The sequence below is a fragment of the Furipterus horrens genome, unplaced genomic scaffold (genome assembly GCF_987537825.1).
Source record: "Furipterus horrens unplaced genomic scaffold, mFurHor1.1.pri manual_scaffold_6, whole genome shotgun sequence".
Taxonomy (NCBI): Eukaryota; Metazoa; Chordata; class Mammalia; order Chiroptera; family Furipteridae; genus Furipterus; species Furipterus horrens.
In genome coordinates, this window is record NW_028327176.1 from 120859714 (window position 1) to 120868729 (window position 9016).

The window sequence follows — 9016 nt, forward strand, 5'->3', positions numbered from 1 at the left end:
TGGGATGTGGAGGCAAACAAACACAGGAGTCTGTCAGAATGAGGAGGAAGAGAAGTATGGCCTAAAAGGGGAAAAGGATCAAGGTTCCAGTGGGAGAACTAAGCGATGAGGAGATAGCCAACCTTAAAGATGAGGAAATCGACAACCTAACAGATGCAGAATTCAAAACACTGATGATAAAGATGCTCACAGGCTTGACAGATATATTTGAGTATGGCAAACGAATAAGAGAAGAAGTGAAGGCTATGGTAAATGAAATGAAGGAAAATCCACACAAAACCAATGGTGAAGGGAAGGAAACGGGTTCAAATCAATCGTTTGGAACATAAGGAAGAAAAAAAGTCAACCAGTGTAGAATGAGGAAACAAGAATTGAAAAAAATGAGGAAAACTTCTCAAATTTTGCAAAGGATATGGACATACAGGTCTGGGAAGCACAGAGGGTCGCAGGCGAGCTGGAATCAGAGAGGACCACACCACAATGCATCATGATTGATATGCCAAAAGTGAAAGATAAAGACAGAGTTCTGGGGTCAGCAAGAGAAGGGCGGACAGTTGCCTACAAGGGGGTACCTATAGGACTATCAGCTGATTTCTCAGAGGACACTTTAAAGGCAGGAAGGGACTGACAAGCAGTATTCAATGTGATAAAAGGCAACCTGCAACCAGGATTACTCTATCCAGCAAAGCTATCATTTGGAATGGAAAGGCAGATGAAGTGCTTCCCAGAGAAGGTGAAGCTAAAGGAGTTCATCATCACCATGCTATTATTATATGAAATGTCAAAGAGCCTTACTTAAGAAAAACAAGATCAAAACTATGAACACTAAAATGACAACACATTCACAGCTATCAACAACTGAATCTAAAAAATAAAAAAAATTCAACTAAGTAAACCAGAATAGAAACAGAATCATAGGTATGGGGATCATTTGGAGGGTTATCAACTGGGAGGGGTGAGGGGGAGAAGTGGGGTTATGGTGCAGAGATTAAGAAGCATAATCGAATAGACAGGGGGAAGTTAAGAATAATATAGGAAAGGGTGAAGCCAAAGAACTTATATCCACAACCCATGGACATGAACTAAGGGGGGTGGGATTGCTGGCGGGAAGGGTGGTACTGGGCAGAGGGGGACAAAGGGGAAAAAAATTGGAACTACTGTAACAGTCAATAAAATATAGTTAAAAAATAAAAATTAAAAAAATTAAAAAATGGGCAAAGGACCCGAACAGACACTTCTCCAAGGAGGATATACAGAGGGCCCATAGGCATAAAAAAGGATGGTTAACATCACTAGCCATTAGAGAGATATGAAAATTAAAACCAAAATGATATATCACCTCACACCAGTCAGAATGGTCATCATTAACAAACCAAAAAACAAGTGCTGGCAAGGATGTGAAGAAAAGGGAACCCTAGTGCACTGTTGGTGGGAATGCAGACTGGTGCAGTCACTGTGGAAAACAGTATGGAATTTCCTCAAAAAACGAAAACTGGAACCACCTTTTGACCCAGCAATTCTGCTGCTGGGAATATACCCTAAGAATCTTGAATCACCAATTCAAAAGAACTATGGACCCCTATGTTCACAGCAGCGCTAAAGGAGTTGATTAAAAACTATGCTACATTTGTTTGTGTTGTTCATTAGTCTCCTGTATCAGGTGATATCATACAGTATTTTTCTTTCATTGCCTGGTTCATTTCACTAAGCATAATTCTCTCTAGTTCCATCCATGTTGTCACAAATGGCAGGAGTTCCTTCTTTCTCTCTGCTGCATACTATTCCATTGTGTAAATGCACCATAGTTTTTTAATCCACTCATCAACAGATGGGCACTTGTGCTGTTTCCAGAACCAGTTTATTGTAAACAGGGCTGCTATGAACATAGGGGTGCCCAGGTTCTTTTGAATTAGGGTTTCAGGATTCTTTGGGTATAATCCTAGCAGTGGAATCACTGGTTCAAAAGGCAGTTCCATTTTTAGTTTTTTGAGGAAATTCCATGTTGTTTTCCATAGTGGCTGCACCAGTCTGCATTCCCACCAACAACGCAGTAGAGTTTCCATTTCTCCACATCCTCTCCAGCACTTCTTGTTTGTTGATTTGTTGATGATGGCCATTCTGACTGGTGTAAAGTGGTATCTCATTGTGGTTTTTATTTGCATCTCTCTGATGGCTAGTGATGTTGAGCATTCTTTCATGTGTTATGGACCTTCTGTATATCCTCCTTGGAGAAGTGTTTGATCAGGTCTTTTGCCCATCTTTTAATTGGACTGTCTGTCTTCTTTGTGTTGAAACATGTTAGTTCTTTATATATTTTGGATATCAATCCCTTTTCTGAGGTATCATTGGTAAATTTGTTTTCCCATATGGTTGGTTCCCTTTTCATCTTGTTGATGTTTTCTTTTGCTGAGCAGACACTCTTTAGTTTGATGTAATCCCATTTGTTTATTTTTTCCTTTACTTTCCTTGCCTTAGGAGAGGTATCAGTGAAAATATTGTTACATGGGATATCTGACATTTTCCTGCATATGATTTCCTCTAGGACTTTTATGGTGTCACATCTTAAGTTTAAGTCTTTGATCCATCTTGAGCTTATTCTGGTGTGTAGTATAAGTTGGTGGTCTAGTTTCATTTTTTCATGTCTCTGTCCAGTTCTCCCACACCATTTGTTGAAGAGGCTCTTCTCACTCTCTTTTATGTTCCTTCCACCTTTGTTAAATATTAGTTGACTGTATAGACCTGGGTTTATTTCAGGCTCTCTATTGTGTTCCATTGATCTATATGTCTGTCCTTATGCCAGTACCAGGCTGTTTTGATTACAGTGCCTTGTAGTATAGTTTGATGTCAGTTATTGTGATTCCTCCTATTGCATTCTTCTGTCTCAAGATTGCTGTGGGCATTCGGGTTTTTTTTTTTGTTTGTTTGTTTGTTTTGTTTTTTTGATTTCATATAAATTTTGAAGTTTTTGTTCTAGGTCTGTGAAATATGTTGCTGGTATTTTAATAGGGATTGCATTTAACCTATAAATTGCTTTGGGTAGTATGGACATTTTAATGATGTTGATTCTTCCCATCCATGGACATGGTATATGTTTCCATTTATTTGCATCTTCCTTAATTTTTTTCTTCAGTGTTACGCAGTTTTCTGAGTACAGGTCTTTTACTTCTTTGGTTAAATTTGTTCCTAGGTATTTTATTTTTCTTGCTGCTATAGTTTCTATCTCTGATATTTTATTGTTGGTGTACAGAAATGCCTTTGAGTGCAAATAGTGACTTTGTACCTTGCTCTGTTGACAACTTCACTTATTATGTCGAGTAGTTTTTTGTGGAGTCTATAGGGTTTTCTTTTTCTTTTTTTTTTCCTTTTTTTATAAGTATATTTTATTGATTATATTGTTACAATAGTTCCAATTTTTCCCCTTTGCTCTTCTCCGCCCAGCAGCCCCCTCCCCCAACAATCCTCCCTCCCCAAGTCCATGCCCATGGGTCATACATACAAGCTCTCCTGCCTCACCCTTTCATATATTCTTCTTCTTCTTTTTAATAATTAACTAATTAATTAATTATTTTAACAATAAAAAATAACAATCCCTCACTCTGAGACTTAAGACCCTTTATAATCTTATAAAGGACAATGGGCGAAGGTCTCGAGCTCCTCTAGCTGCTTCAAGCTGGACATGGTTGTCGTCCTACCTATCCTTGGGTCCAGAAATCCCTAATAAGACTGGGGGTGTGATGGCGGGGGTGGCCTTCCCACATGGGGAAGGATCATGCAGACTCCAGGTTGGTTGGCTGTCCCTGGACAATGGCGTGCTTGGTTTAACAGGCTGGCATCCTTGTTGTATTCTGGGGGCAACAGGGTTAAAGGACATCATTCAATCCATAACCACTAGATGACAAAAGACAGGTATTAATTTTTCAATGTCCCACATTAGGGAAAAGAAGGGTTTCTTTGAAGGAACGTATGCCAGGTACATCTCACCTGTCCAAAACCCTTTTGCCCATTATACTTAGTTTGGGCTGAGGGAAATATTTTAGGTTTCCCCCCTCTCAGGCCTCTGGGCTCTTTCTGTCCAAGCCATTAGGATAGAAAAGAGAAACCAGTTTTAAAAGTGAAGCCCACAGACCACCCCGTTCTTCACCAACCCAGCCACTTAGTTCAGCCAAACCATTGAGTCTCAGGAGGCAGCAATGCAGACAGGATTAAGTGAGGCCTATATGTACAGACAATCACTCAGGTAGTGAGATCGTAGGCTTATGCCCTTTGAAAACAGAAAACACATGTTAATTTATGTAACATAACCCACATACAAGTCTCTAAATCTGTAGGACTGTCTTATCGGAAAGACATCCAGTTGCAAGGCATTTGACATTCTTCTCGCCTGTAAATTAAACATCTTTGATAATGCCACAGACATAGTTTAACGGTCACGTTGTGATGTAGCGGCCTTTTTTGTCTCTCCGTGGTTATAAGACTTCTCTCCAGCTGGTGTTCGGTTAGTTATTCCAGATGATTTCTCCAAAATTACTTTGTAAATCCAGACTAGTTCTGGGAGGAAGTTAGTGTAGCTTCCACTTACTCCTCTGCCATCTTGTTTCTGGGCTCCCTTAACATCTTTTATTAAGTTTTTTCCTAGGTACTTTATTCTTTTTTGTTGGAATTGCAAAAAAATCATTTTTCAATTTATTTTCCTGAAATTTTATTGTTAGTATGTGGTAATACATTGGATTTTTGTATATCGATTTTTGTATCCTGCAGCTTTACTGTATTTGTTTATTGTTTCTAATAGATTTTTGGTGGTTTGTTTAGGGTTTTCTATATATAGCATCATGCCATATGCAAAAAGTGACACTTTTACTCCTTCCTTCCGAGTTTGGATACCTTTTATCCTTTCCCTTGCCTGATTTCTCTGGCTTGGACTTCCAGGATTATGTTGAATAAGAGTGGTGAGAGTAGATATCATTTTTCCTTATCTTAAAGGAAAAGCTTCCACTTTTTCACCATTGAGTACGATATTAGGTGGGGGTTTGTCATATATGGCCTTTATTATCTTGGAGTACTTTCCTTCTATGTTCATTTTTTTGAGTGTTTTAATCATAAATGGATGTTGTATCTTATCAAATGCCTTTCCTGTGTCTATTGATAAGATCATATGATTTTTATCTTTTGTTTTATTAATATAACACATTAACAAAAAGGATAAATTATATTTGTCTTTTCAAATAGAAGACAGTTATGGAGTAAATTACATTGGTTGAGGATGAAATAAGAACACTCTAAGTTCTGTGTAAAGATTCTTTATTCAGCATTATTCCATGGGCCCCAATATTTTCTTAAAAATCATCACAAATCTTAGACTTAGTTGGAGTACTTAAGTCTAGCTTTTTTGCGATCAGTATGAAGAGTCATTGACCGAAGACATTTACTCGCTTTTCCCTTGGGACAGGGTAGGGGAGGAGGCAAGAGGAGGGAGGGGCAAAGTGCTCTTGAGTCTAGCACTTTTGTCCAGTTATCATCAGTTGTTCTCTTTTTTTTTCAGTGACCACAGGTTGAACTTCTAATTGCAGCCAACTTTCTCCAAGTACTTGTTTTTGGTCACAAAGGAAAATAAAATGAAGGCTGATGAGTCACTCTACATTCTTTAAAGTTACTAGCAAAACAATTTTTCTAAGGAGGAGCAGTAGTGTCATCTTTATATTGAAAGAACACACCTTAAATAATTGCATATTATGGTGAATTTGTAGTAGAAGATGAGGCAGGCATTGTCAATTTATTTAATCAGAGTTTCTAGCTGTATCCTTTTTTATAGCTAGGATCCACCACAGGAAAGTAGCAGCAGTTCTGGAATTTACTGGCACCCGTGAGAAACCCAGTGGCCAGCGACAGCTTGAGGCTTCTTTACCTAAAGCCCAGTTGCTGGCTGTCATCTTGAAGCAGTAGTTTCTAAGGTGGAATTGGTTGAAAGAAGGTAGTGCTTTTGACTAAGGCCAGGGTTAGGGCAAATTATGATTTATTGGAAATGCTTCATTGACGATTCTGGTGAACCAAGCCAGAGAGGTCCCTTCATGTATCTGAAGAAATAGACTTCAAAGGAAAGGTGATCTTGAAGAGTCCAAACTCTATTTCTACAAAGACTCAGAATATGCTGTACAGGACAAACAATGGGTAACTTCATGTTAATAGATATAATTATTGCCTTCAGCTGATGTAATTATTTATGTGAACTAACTGGTGTAACTATGTACCAGAGAGTAATAAAATTGTGAGACTGTCATGATTTGATTAGAAAGAAGAGGTTTACAAAAATGAAATAATGACACCAATTTTGGATTGTTTCTGTACAAAAGAAAGCAATGCAATCAAAAGGAAGTGTAGTTGAAAAGTGCTTTGTTTAGGTTTATACAGAATATATGTTTTTAAAATTATATAATATATAAGTAAGTTTCCATTTCCTATTAGCCTAGAAAAATAAGAAAGAAAGACCTTGAGAGAGGCTAAAACCCATAGTATTAAAAATTAAAGTTTTCTTTTGATACCAATAATTTTTTAAAAAAGAAAACAAGAAAGCTGATTTTTCTTCTCTGAAATAGGCTTTCCATACTATTGTTCATATTTTTTAAAATTTGAAAGCTGTCTTTCTAATATACAAATTTCTGCTCAAATTTAAAAACAACAAAGCATCTTTTTCCCTACCAGACAGCTGTTTGCCATTAAAATAATGGATTTTGAAATTCAATATTTAAAACATGTGCAAATATTTATATATCTGCAACTTAGGGAAAATGTTTTCCCAACATTCCTAACAAAAACTTTTAATCTCTGCTTATTTTTATGTTATTGTAACATCTCAGGTGTCGCTGAAGATAGTTTAAGCTTCCAGCTTACAATAATATTGATTGTGTCCAGCCAAAAATCTGAGGTAGCTTAGTGATTTCAGATTACTTAGTCAAAGCTGAGTACAAGGTATTTCTTAATCTTTTTGGTCATATTTTTATTATAGCTTCAGTTATTCCTAAATCTAAAAAGTGTTATACTATCAATTGAAAAAATTACATTTTTATTTAAAATAGAAGTTTTTATATCACCTAATAATCTTTATTTGACTAGAGAGTCAACAGAGATGGTTAATCAGAATCACATTTTTGTATCATCTGTTGCTTAGGGTCTATCACTTTACTCATCTATTAAACATTCTGGAATGCCCACAAGGGGACATGTACTATGTTAGATGGTAGGCTTACAGAGATAACAAGAAATAGCCCTTGTCTCTAAGAAGCTGAGAATAAATTATAGCAATGCTGTACTGCAAGTGCTATAATAAGTACTTGCAGAGGATATTATTGGAGTTGAGGGGGAGACAGAATAAGGGTATTTGGTGCTGTCTGGGTATAGAGGTAAGGAAATACTTCTAAAAAAGGTGACATAATCTGATATTTGGAAGCTGAATATAGAAATGTCTGTTATGGCTTTAGGCCAAAGTCAGGGTAATCTTTTCCATGCTAGAAGAAGCGTTTACACAATTAATACAAGTATTTGTTTAATCTGGGTACCCTTTATCTAGAATTCTCTTGATTAGTCTTCCTGCTTGATCATAGAATTTTGTTGCATCGAGATTACCTGGATAGATTATCAAAACCTAGATTGCTTGCCCCAACCCCCAAGCTTCTGATTCAGTGGGTATGGGATGGATATCGACAATCTACATTTTTAAGTTCCCAGGTGATGCTGATGCTACTGCTCCATGGACCATACATGGCTGATTATCAGAATCAGCAGGACATGTTTTAAAAATATGGACTCTTGGGGTCGATTCCCAGAGATTCAAATTAAGATGAATTTGAGTGGGAATAAGAAATTTATATTTTTAATATATTTCCTCATCAATTCTGATTACCAATAAAGTTTGTGATCCATAGACATAGTCCAGTTTTCTTATTTCACAAATGGTGAAATTGAGATGTAGAAAAGTTATCAAGCTTGGGGGCCACTGAGCTAGCATATTGTGGTCCCATCAGAAGTTGGGTTAATCCAAAGACAGATGGCTGAAAGCGTTGGGAAAAAACAATTATTACTATTATTAGTGCATCTCTTAAGACTTGTTAAGTTGCAACTGCTCTAGAAAATTGAAGCCACAAGATTCAGTATTCAGATTCAGTGAAGAATGGTTCAATTATGTTTTCTTGTACTGGATTTGCATTTTAATTGATGGATGCTAAGGAATGCTTTATGTCAGCTGAAGAAATATTTCTAGCCAATATTGGGAGGTTTAATAATATTCACCAAAAGAGTTTTCTGGTTCTGTCTCCTGCCCTCCTTGGACTCAAGGAATGGAAACTTATGTTCAGAATTCAGCAGAGATTCCTGGGTAGTAGTTACAGATACTTCCACTACACAGCACAGTAGTGCTATTAATCTAATGTGCACTATAACCAAGATCATCATCAAACCTTATAGAGATAGCATCTGCTACAGAGTGATAACAACTAAAGCTTATATTATTGAGCAAAGTTCTGTGTGGGAATCATTTCAAAAGGTAAAACTTAATGATTCATTTAACCTAAGCTAGAGTATCAATCATAAATGTTCTTTGGAAGAATATTAAAATAATTAGACCAATTGAATGCTAATGTTAAAATATATATTTACTTTAAAGATTTCAATATGTAAAGTAATAAAATATATTCAATTATAAGTGAAAAAAGAAGAAAAGTTATGAGAATTCATCAAAATTATACAACTGAAAAGGAGCAGAGTAAGCTCTCTTTCCCACTATACCTTTTTTTTCCCTTCAATAAACCATAATGAGATTTCATTATCTCTTGAGAGATTGTTTGGCAGTTCTAGCAAGGGAGTGCAGCTACTCATACACTCTTGACTGAAGACCAGTCCTCTGCTCTAGTTGGGAAGGTCGTCCTCTTTGACCGAGTGCGCAGCTTTGGGAGGGATGCACATGGATCGATAAGGGAGTAAGGGGACACCCGTCTAGGCAGCCAGATCAGCCAAATCAACCCTGGCG

At 36.9% G+C, this 9016-nt stretch overlaps 1 pseudogene; it reads left to right on the forward strand.

The window, feature by feature from the left end:
* Positions 1 to 8566, forward strand: part of LOC150007320 (protein SPO16 homolog pseudogene) — a 70163-nt pseudogene extending 61597 nt beyond the window's left edge.
* The last annotated feature ends 450 nt before the right edge of the window (positions 8567 to 9016 follow it).